Consider the following 12,189-nt stretch of genomic DNA (forward strand, 5'->3'; position numbering starts at 1 on the left):
TCCTAAACATGCTACCAGAAAACTACTAGAGCTAATCAATGAATTTGGTAAAGTAGCAGGATACAAAATGAATGCACAGAAATCTCTTTCATGACTAATGATGAAAAATCTGAAAGTGAAATCAAGAAAACACTCCCATTTACCATTGCAACAAAAAGAATAAAATATCTAGGAATAAACCTACCTAAGGAGACAAAAGACCTGTATGCAGAAAATTATAAGACACTGATGAAAGAATTTAAAGATGATACAAATAGATGGAGAGATATACCATGTTCTTGAATTGGAAGAATCAACCTTGTGAAAATGACTCTACTACCCAAAGCAATCTACAGATTCAATGCAATCACTATCAAACTACCACTGGCATTTTTCACAGAACTAGAACAAAAAATTTCACAATGTGTATGGAAACACAAAAGACCGCAAATAGCCAAAGCAATCTTGAGAAGGAAAAACGGAGCTGGAGGAATCAGGCTCCCTGACTTCAGACTATACTACAAAGCTACAGTAATCAAGACAGTATGGTACTGGCACAAAAACAGAAAGATAGATCAATGGAACAGGACAGAAAGCCCAAAGATAAACCCACACACATATGGTCACCTTATCTTTGATAAAGGAGGCAGGAATGTACAGTGGAGAAAGGACAGCCTCTTCAGTAAGTGGTGCTGGGAAAACTGGACAGGGACATGTAAAAGTATGAGATTAGATCACTCCCTAACACCATACACAAAAATAAGCTCAAAATGGATTAAAGACCTAAATATAAGGCCAGAAACTATCAAACTCTTAGAGGAAAACATAGAACACTCTATGACATAAATCACAGCAAGATCCTTTTTGATCCACCTCCTAGAGAAATGGAAATAAAAACAAAAATAAACAAATGGGACCTAATGAAACTTCAAAGCTTTTGCACAGCAAAGGAAACCATAAACAAGACCAAAAGACAACCCTCAGAATGGGAGAAAATATTTGCAAATGAAGCAACTGATAAAGGATTAATCTCCAAAATTTATAAGCAGCTCATGCAGCTCAATAGCAAAAAAACAAACAACCCAATCCAAAAATGGGCAGAAGACCTAAATAGACATTTCTCCAAAGAAGATATACAGACTGCCAACAAACACATGAAAGAATGCTCAACATCATTAATCATTAGAGAAATGCAAATCAAAAGTACAATGAGATATCATCTCACACCAGTAAGAATGGTCATCATCAAAAAATCTAGAAACAATAAATGCTGGAGAGGGTGTGGAGAAAAGGGAACACTCTTGCACTGCTGGTGGGAATGTGAATTGGTACAGCCACTATGGAGAATAATATGGAGGTTCCTGAAAAAACGACAAATAGAACTACCATATGACCCAGCAATCCCACTACTGGGCATATACCCTGAGAAAACCATAATTCAAAAAGAGTCATGTACCAAAATGTTCATTGCAGCTGTATTTACAATAGCCCGGAGATGGAAACAACCTAACTGTCCATCATTGGATGAATGAATAAAGAAGATGTGGCACATATATACAATGGAATATTACTCAGCCATAAAAAGAAATGAAATTGAGCTATTTGTAATGAGGTGGATAGAACTAGAGTCTGTCATACAGAGTGAAGTAAGTCAGAAAGAGAAAGACAAATACCATATGGTAACACATATATATGGAATTTAAGAAAAAAAAATGTCATGAAGAACCTAGGGGTAAAGCGGGAATAAAGACACAGACCTACTTGAGAATGGACTTGAGGATATGGGGAGGGGGAAGGGTAAGTTGTGACAAAGCGAGAGAGAGGCATGGACATATATACACTACCAAACGTAAGGTAGATAGATAGTGGGAAGCAGCCGCATAGCACAGGGAGATCAGATCGGTGCTTTGTGACCGCCTGGAGGGGTGGGATAGGGAGGGTGGGAGGGAGGGAGATGCAAGAGGGAAGGGATATGGGAACAGATGTATATGTATAACTGATTCACTTTGTTATAAAGCAGAAACTAACACACCATTGTGAAGCAATTATACTCCAATAAAGTTGTAAAAAAAAAAGGTTTACTGTAAAATTAATAATGAAGTGTATAATAAATAGCTTTTAAGATAAAAAAATTAAAATAAATAAATAATTAGTCAATATGGATCATTGTGCATATTTCACAATGATGAATCAATTTATCAAGAATACATAACTACATATATATACTGTATCTCATAACAGATGCATATATATAGCATCATATATACATGCATTTAACAATAGAGTTACAAAATTTATATAGCAAAAACTGACAGCTCTAAAAAAAAAAAATTAACGGCTCTAAAGGAAGAAATAAACGAATTTCAACCACAGTTGAAGATTTTAACAGCCCTCTCTCAGTAATTTATATGAGGAAAAAAAGTCTACAGGATATATAAGATTTGAACAATGCTATCAGATAACAGTCTGGCCTAACTGACATTTACAGAAAATTACACCAAAAACCTACAGATTATAAATTATTTCCAAGTATACATAAAATCCTCCACCAAGATAGTGGAACTATCTTGCTGGCTTAGTCATTTTTTTCTCTGAGCACCAACCCCATTCTAAACTTACTTCCCTTAGAAAATACTTAGGGGAATATTTTGAGGCTTAGAATGACATCAGTCTACAATCAGTGGGCCAAATCTGGCCCGTGGTCTGTTTTATTGTACAGCCATCTAGCTAAAAACAGCTTTTACAATAAAGGGCTACATTAAAATAAAATAAAAAAATACAAAAAACCACCACCAAAAAACCAACCATGAAACAAAGAACATGCTACAGAGACCCTAAGTAGCCTGCAAAGCAGAAAATATTTACTATCCAGCCCTGTACAGAAGAGTTTGTCAACCTCTGAAATAAGTTCCTCCAAAGAGGATATACATTTGCTTATGCCAGGCGCCTGTGATTTTAATACTCCAGAACTACTTTATATTCTTAGTTTTAGCTTTTTTCAGACTGAAGTATGAATTTGAGCTGCAAATCCATAAATGTTTGACCATCCAGTGGTTACTTCCCACCTGCCTCCATTCAGAACCAAGACCAAGAAATGTCCTCTGAGTAAATGTCTGCTTCTGAGCTCAGTTTCTTTTCTCTGGGATTGCATATTCAGTCAATCTATGGAACAAGCATAACTTTTTTTTTGTAATTTTTTCAATAATTTAATCTAGAATTTTTAGTTATTTTCCATAAGAGAGTTATCTGGGAACCTAAGCATTCATATACTCACAAAGAGAACACTTGAATCAAGCTCCTTCACTTGTATTCTGCTACTATAGAGGTTTACGTAACTGGGGAGAGAGCAGGAAATGTAGAACATGAAAGGATGCTCAAAGAAGGTGATGTCTAACCAAATTTGAATCATGAATAGGAGTTTGTGTAGCAAAGATGTTGGGGCAAGGGGCTTCCCTAGTGGTGCAGTGGTTGAGTCCACCTGCCGATGCAGGGGATACATGTTTGTGTCCCGGTCTGGGAAGATCCCACATGCCACGGAGCAGCTGGGCCCGTGAACCATGGTCACTGAGCCTGCGTGTCCAAGCCTGTGCTCTGCAACGGGAGAGACCACAACAGTGAGAGGCCCACATACCGCAAAAAAAAAAAAAAAGATGATGGGGCAAGAGCATTTCAAGGCTTTGGAGGAACATGCACAAAAGCTTAAAGATGAGAAGAGTATCTTTGGGAAACTCCAAGTACTTCAGTGTACAGAGAAAAAGAGCAGTGAGATGAGGCTGGAAAAGTGGAAACATGGAGATATGAAAGAATTCATGAAATATGAGAGTAACACAAACAAGACTCACTGACTAACTTGAGGCAAGAGGGATATACCCATGCCAATGTTCAGGGATCACAGACCCAATCACCAATATAGGAATCATAAACCAACTCGGGAGTTCTGTTTACTGTGAGGAGAAAAAGGAGCTAAAGAAGGGGGTTTTGAATGGAGAAATAATAAATTCAGTTTGGGGCATGTTGATTTTTAAAGAACTCTAGGACAAATATGATGAAATGTCCCAGGAGGCAGCTAGACACACTGCATCTGAAATTCAGGGTCAAAATCTAGTCTAGATATAAAAGAGTTGGGATTAAAACAACATACAGTGGTGAATAAAGTCCTGGGTAGAAAGAGTGCTTAGAGAGAGCAGTTAGAGTAAGAATATAGAGTCTTAAGTCATAAGCCTAGGAATCTCTGACAATTAAGGAACAAACAGACAATAAACGTAAATCTAACTGAAAAAGAATGGCTACAGAAGTAGAAGGGGGACGCCCCTGGTGGTCCAGTGGCTAAGACTCCGTGCTCCCAATGCAGGGGGCCCTGGTTCTATCCCTGGTTATGGAACTAAATCCCGCATGCTGCAACTAAAAAGATCACATGTGGTGGGAGCGAAACCAACGCCTGCCTCCGAGCAGCAGCTGCGCCGCGGCTGCCGAGGGTTTCTCTGGCCAGTGTTGCTCCCACCAGTCTACAGCACGGGGAATATCTTTGCAAACCTCTTCAAGGGCCTTTTTGGCAAAAAAGAAATGCGCATTCTCATGGTGGGCCTAGATGCTGCGGGAAAGACCACCATCCTGTACAAACTGAAGCTGAGTGAAATCGTGCAACGTGGAAACCGTGGAATGCAAGAACATCAGCTTCACTGTGTGGGACGTGGGTGGCCAGGACAAGACCCGGCCTCTGTGGCGCCACTACTTCCAGAACACACAGGGTCTCATCTTCGTGGTTGACAGCGATGACAGAGAGCGTGTGAATGAGGCCCGAGAGGAGCTTATGAGGATGCTGGCAGAAGAACAAACAGGACCTCCCCAATGCCATGAATGCAGCTGAGATCACGGACAAGCTGGGTCTGCACTCTCTGCGCCACAGGAACTGGTACATTCAGGCCACCTGTGCCACCTGTGGGGACGGGCTCTATGAGGGACTGGACTGGCTGTCCAATCAGCTCCAGAACCAGAAGTGAGCTGTACTCCTCTCTCCTCCCCTCACACTCCCTCCTTCTGCCCTCGCTTTACTCTCATGTGGCAAACGTGCCCCTGTGGTGTGAGTGCCAGAAGCTGTCTCCATGGTCGGTCACAGTGTGCTTCACCATGCTGTAAATGTGCAGACGCAGCCTGCAACTGGGTTTTTATTTAATGTAAATAGTTTTTGTTTCCAATGAGGCAGTTTCTGGTACTCCTATGCAATATTACTCAGCTTTTTTTTATTGTAAAAAGAAAATCAACCCACTGTTTAGTACTGAGAAGGGATTTTAGGCACACGGGTCATCCAGGAGTCACTGTGTCAGAAAAGCCCGATGTTCCTATTCTGGGCTTTACATCTGTGTTGAGATCCATTTTGGTGGTTGGTTTTTAACCCAAACTCAGTGCATTTTTTAAAATAGTTACAAATACAAGATAAGGAGAACACTTGAACACACAGAAGGGAGAAATGTGCCTAGTGTAGGTTCTGCAGTAATGGCCTGAGTCCAGTCCACCTCTGGTCTGTTTCCCATTGGGAACGTGCAACGGGGCAGAACCAGCTATGATCCATTCTGCATGGTCACAATAGGGTCCCTGTGATTTGCTCTGTCTTGGGTCATCCCACACCCCATAGCGTTTGTGCTTGTATCTGTGCTTACATGGCTGCCCAGGAGACGGGCTGGAGGCTGCATCCACCGCTCTCAGACCCCTTGGAGGAACCCCAGCCTTTTCTTGGGTCAGCATGGGCACTTTGGTTGGAACGCTCTGGTCTGAGCGGGAGCCCTGCAGTCCCCTTGCTTGCCTGCTCCGGGCTCTCTGGGGTCTCACCAGCAGGAGCGCGAGTGGTCATCCTTGAGCCCCAGCCCCTCGGAGCCCCTGTCTACGTGTGCTTTCACTCCCTCAGCCTGCAAGGGTCAGATTTGCCATAGAAAAATGATAACCTCTACTTTTTTCTTTTGTATTTTGATAAACACTGAAGAAGCTCGAGCTGTTAAACTTTATCTTGGGGAAAACCTCAGAACTGGTTTATTTGGTGTCATGGAACCTCTTACTGCTTTCAATACACAATTAGTAATCAACTGTTCTGTATAAAAAAAAAAAAAAATCACATGTGCTGCAACTAAAAGATCCCACATGCCGCAACTAAGACCCATTGCAGTAAATACTAAAAAAAAAAAAAAAAAAAGAAGAAAAAGTAGAAGGAAAAGTGAGAGAATGTGGTGTAATGGAAAAGCCAAAAAGTTTCAATAAGTTAACAGCTTTAAATACTCATGACCTAGTAAGATCTAGATAGGATCTTTTCCATCATTTTTAGAAATAAATCAAGAATAATCTTGGTACTGTCCTCCATTTTCCTGCCGAATCTCTTTGGTCTAAAGCCTCCCTAGTAAAATTTCTGCAAAAGAAATAGCCTGTAGTCTCCCACTGCTCGCCAGGAATCTCTGATTTTTCTAAGAACCATTTTCTTCCATCCTACAAAAATGACTTAACTTTGTCACTCTCGACCCTTTCACCAGCCCCATAACCCTGACTCATTTCATTGAGAAAGGTAAAATCATGAGGAGGAAATTACTCTTATTTCTACCACGAAATTTACAAACCCATCTACACTCATGTTCTATTTCTTCCCTCCAGGTAAAGAACCAAAGCCTCTCTTTGAAAGGCCAATACCTCTCTCTGTATCAACTGTTCTCAACTAGGGGTGATTTTGCCCACATAACTCTCTTCAAGGTACAGTTTTTAAAATTGTCATGGGGGTGGGGTGTTTCTGACATCTAGTGGATAGAGGACGGGGATGATGCTAACCATCCTTTGTTGCACAGGACAGCTTCCATGAAAAGAATTAGTATCTGGTTCAAGATGTCAATAGGGCCAAGGCTGACAAACCCTGATCCACAATGCTCTGAATCCTATCCAGTCTCACAGCCTCAAGAATTTAGCTCCATTTTCTACTCCCTTCTATATCTTCAACTCTCCCTTTCCACTGGACCATTCCCATAACCATGTAAAATGTTCCAGTACTTTCCAATCTTTAAAAATATATTAATAAACAAATACACACACACACACACACAAACTTTGACTCATCTCCTTTCAGGTACTGCCACTTCTCCAATATATTATACCAAGCTTCAATATTCATATTATATTATTCAATATAATATTCAATATTCATATATTTTGAATGCATTACATTCATATTTCCACTTGTCATTTCTTCAAACTTTTACCCCAACTGTTCCACTGAGATAACTCAGCAAGTTTCTTCTTTCCTATTTATGAAGCAGCTCATAACTAAATTCAATGGTCAATTATGGTAGTTATCTATTTATCTAGATTTTTTGGATTAATTATCTCCATCCGCACACCCTACTCTCATCAACATCACCATTATGAATTACTTGGAGATTGCATTTTCAATAGTCAGTCATGTCCACTACCACATTCCCAGCTCCCAGCACAGTGTGGCACAGGGCAGGCACTCAAGCAGATGTTAATGAATGAATTCCTGGGAAAGAGTTAACTTACTATAAAGCTACCATAATTGAAGTATGTGTATTAAAATAAGGAACTGACTTGTACAAGGGGCTTTGGCTAGAATTTAAATAGTGAGGCAAAATCTGAAATTAGGTCTCCTAATTCACTTGTCTCTTCAGCAGGGAGAAGTCAAATCAAAACCATATCTAAAGGGAGAACGATGGGGCCTCATGTTGCCTGTGAGAGGAAAGCAATCTGAGGAAGTCTTTCAGAGTAAGGTATTAGGAGGAAGAATTAAAAGAGTTTTGCATTTTAAAATATACAACACAAAAGGACTAATTATGAAAATATCTGACACTGTGGAACCTGGGGAAGAAATCCACAGACTGTACTTTGATGTCACAATTTCTATGTAAAGCCTGAAGCTTCTGCATTGTCTTTAAATTCCTGGTCTCACCTCTATTTGCCTCATTATTCCTGATCCCACATAACCATATGGCCTTTGTTCCTTCTCACACATGCCTAGTCTTTTACAGTTTTTAAAGGTCTTTAAAACTCAGTGAGGTAGAGAAGAATGATCCCCATCTGAGGTTCAGAGAAGTTAGTTTTTGGTCCAGAATTGCACTCAGTGGAACTTGCACACAAGTTGACTCCTGGTCAGGAATAGTCCCCAGCTTTGCCAGAGAGGTTCTCAAGTTGGTGTTCTTCTCTGTGAGAAGAGGAACAGCTCAAGTGGTGGTGGTGACTCTCAGCTTGCCAAGTCAGTATGATGTCATGTCTCTGTCTGCCAGGTGAGGATGTGGCATCTCCTGGTGAATTTGTACACCATTTCCAGCTACATACCAAAGACTTCACCACAACTGAAGTTCCTCTCACCATCTGCAACAAACACAAAGGTCTGCCTGCATTTGTAAGGGAAATGCAGCAGGAGACAGCAAAGTAGTCAGCAAAGTCAGAGTGAATAACAGCCATCAGGTCTCCTAAGGCTTGAGGACTCCACAAATTCAGAATAGGTCAAGGCAGAAGAGAGCCCACCTCCAGTCTACCCTCTCAACAATGAGCCTGCTGATAGTCTCAATCATCCAGCAGCTGGGTATGTTCTGTCATACAATATAAAGCCAGGAAAGCCAAGGAGAACTCAGGGAATTGACACTTAGACCACCAGTGATAACTTCACATAATACTCTAAGAAGTACTAGACAAAGCTGACATACTGCAAAATAGCAAATGTGATGAGCCTAAAGATGAGATTAACTGACTGACCAATGTGATTCAAAAGCTTCCAATCTGAAGGTTCTTCCTGAAATGCTAGAAACAAAGGCATGAGTATATTTAGGTTTCCACACAAGCAACTCGGACAGAGGGTACAATGAGTGAAGAACTGGTTGTAATGTTTTTTCTCCTTTGTTCTGCAGGTTCAAACTAAAGATTTCTCATTAGGGAGAGGCATCATGACAGATAGTAGACTGGACAATTCTTGAGCCTCAAAAGCCCAGAAGCCAGCCAGCAATGAGTGACAAGATGCCGAGGCCCAGCAGCACATCTCTTGGATGGAAGTCCTTTCTGTATGTCCCCTGTTAATAAAACCTTCAACAATGTACAGCTTTGCAACACCACCCCAAGCAGACCACTGGACAAGAAGACAAATAGCTGTATACAAAAAACAAAAACAGGTTCAACCTTACACCTGAAAATAACACAATATTGTGAATCAACTATACTTCAATAAAAAAACATTTTTAAGTATTAAAAAAAAAAAAGTTCACCCTAAGCTTTATTTTAGCCCAAGAACAGCCCTGCAGCTCCAAGAAGTGAGTAACTCATCTTTGGCTTACCTCTTCTTGTCCCACACATTCCCATTCATGCTAGCATGTTCTTAGTATTGTCATGAAATATGCCACATAGGAAAACGTATTAAACATACCTGTGCAACTTGTTTAGAAAACTAATATGTAAAATAAATAAATTTAAATGAAAATTTAAAAAAAACTAATATGTAAAAACTACTAGAAACACAACACTGCTAGTATATTGAAACCCTGTGTATTCTACTCCCTTCCCACAAAAACAACCCAAATCCTGACTTACGTGATAATTATTCCTGCCTTTTTCTTTACAGTATTACCTTCTATGTATGTTTGTACACATTTCAAAAATACATAGACCCTTTCATGGTTGTTTTATACTATTAGAAAATGAAATCTCATTCATATTTTCATGAATTTCTCATTCATGTTCTCTTCAGGTATTAGTATAAGGTTATGCTCTTCTCATAAAATGAGTCAGGTATTCCCTTTTTTACCTCAGTCAATTCAACAAATATTTGAATACTTATTAGCTCTATTCACTGCAAACTTGTTCATGGCTGGAATCATTCCAATTTTAGAAGAACTTGCTAATAAAATTAAGTTAAATCTTGGAGTCTGAAGATTATTTAAAATGATCTATAGCAATTTACTTTCTTTTCCAGTCAGTTTTGGTAACATATATTTTTCTAGAAATTTTTCCTTATCTAAATGTTCAAATCATTCGTCTGAAATACCTATTAAAAGTTCTCCATAATCAGTCATTACATCCTTATTTTCACTGCAGCTAAAATATTTACATTTTCCTCTATTTTGTCTTCCTAAGTATAATCTTGGTCTTTTCAAAGAATTAAGTGTTGGTATGATTAATCCTCTGTTAGATCTAATTAATTAAATTACTTCTTTCCGTATACTTTTATGGAAGTTAATTTTGCTAATTCTTCTTCTAACTTCTTGAGAACTTTCTAACTTCTAGCTTCATAAAAGCTACAGTAGATTCTATTATTGCTCAGAGCCCAGATTTCCTAAATTAAAGGATTATGTACATCTACCCATTGTAATTACCTTTCATCTCCTTTGAGCATATACAACTCTGGCCCATATACAACACTTACCCATGTGATTTGCTTTAGCCAACGGAATGTGAACAAATATACATAAAACACACCTAAGCAGCAATTTTGAAAACAATTATACACTTTAGCTCATCCTCTTGTTCACCCCATCTGCTATATGAATGAATGAGCAAGTACTGTACACGGGCTGCTTTTTCAGTATGAATACCAACCAAACAGAACCAAACACACACACACACAGAGTTGCAGCAGCCAACCCAGTCACTGCCAAGCAGTGTGAGAAATTTTTTACTTTAAGCCTTTGAGACTGGGGGGCGGGATTTTTATACAGCAAAGATAATAGTGGTGATTGGTTTATTAAGTTCAAGCATTTTACCTAATATTTGCATTTAAGCCTATCTCTCTAGGTGCACCTTTAAAATTCAGCTAACATTCCACTTAGATTTTCTAATTTCCACTATGATTTCTTCTTTGGTGAGTTATTTAAAATATACCTTTGTTCAAAGACACACGGGGTATTATCTCCATTGTTAAACACTAAATTAATTCCACTATTAATGTGTTTTATCTATTATCGATGCTTAAAAATGTGCTTTATAAAATAGGTCAAAGTAGTATAGATATCTTCAAAAAGAACATGTACTCTGCAGTTGCTAGGTACAGAGTTGTTTCTCAAATTATTCTCATTTTAAAAATTATTTGATCATTCCTTATTTAGTTGGGGGTAAATTACATCACTATGACTGGATTTGTTCTATCAACTTTTGCTTCACATATTCGAATATTTTGTATTAAATACATCAAATATTAAGTTATACTTTCTGATGAATTTCTTCACTTTTAATCATTACAAAAGGACACTCTTAGCACTAGTAATGCTTTTTGTCTTCAAGTCTACTTTGTAAGCCTATTCTGTCTGATATAAATATATGTACTACAGCTTTCTTTCTTTACTTTTTATTTATTTGGTAAATGGCTGGGTTTCTTTTATAATTTTTACTTTTAATTGGGATAAAAAAGCAAATAACAAAATTCACCATCTTAACCATCTTTAAGTGTACAGTTCTGTAGTGTTAAGTATACCCACATTGTTGTGCAACAGATACCCAAATTTTTTTATTAAGCAAAACTGAAACTCTATCCCATTAAAACAACTCCCCGTTTCCCCCCACCCCATAACCACCACTCTGTTTCCATGAATATTAATACTTCTGTACTTCATATAAATGGAATCATACACTATGTCGTTGGGACTTATTTCATTTAGCATGTCCTGAAAGACTATCAGTGATGTATGTAGCATGTGACAGATTCCCATTCGTCTGAAAGCTGAATAATATTCCATCGCCCATAAACACCATTTTGTTTATCCATTCATCTGATAATGGACATTTGTGTTGTTTTCACTTTTTAGCTATTGTGAATACTGCTGCTATAAACATGCAAATATCTCTTTAGTTTTCTAACTGCCATACTGTTTCCCATAGCAGCTATACTATTTTATGTTTCCAACACCAATGCAAGGTTTCAATTTCTCCACATCCTCTCCAACAAATGTTATTTTCTGTGTTTTGCTTTTTATTTTGAAAGTAGCCATCCTAATGAGTTTGAGGTGATAACTTATTTGATTTTGATTTGCATTTCTCCAATGAGTAATGATGTTGAGCATACTTTCATGTGCTTATTGGCCATTTGTATATCATGTTTGGAGAAATGTCTATTCAAGTCCTTTGTCCATTTTCTAAATTGAGTTATTTTGTTGAGTTGTTGGGTTTCTTTATATATTCAAGAATATTAACACCTTATCAGTTATGATAAGCAAATATTTTGTCCTATTTTGCAGGCTGTCTGTT

The 12,189-nt window shown here is 38.5% G+C and overlaps 1 protein-coding gene and 1 pseudogene across 2 annotated transcripts in view; one reads left to right on the forward strand and one right to left on the reverse strand.

The window, feature by feature from the left end:
- LARP1B (La ribonucleoprotein 1B) overlaps positions 1-12,189 on the reverse strand; it is a gene marked incomplete at both ends in the record, with an annotated part of 144,015 nt that overhangs the window by 77,111 nt on the left and 54,715 nt on the right.
- On the forward strand, positions 4,543-4,979 carry LOC307062307 (ADP-ribosylation factor 1-like; annotated as a pseudogene). Its single transcript has one exon. The product of its transcript is annotated as an ADP-ribosylation factor 1-like (transcript).

Source organism: Hyperoodon ampullatus (assembly GCF_949752795.1).
Source record: "Hyperoodon ampullatus genome assembly, chromosome: 1".
NCBI classification, from domain to species: Eukaryota; Metazoa; Chordata; class Mammalia; order Artiodactyla; family Ziphiidae; genus Hyperoodon; species Hyperoodon ampullatus.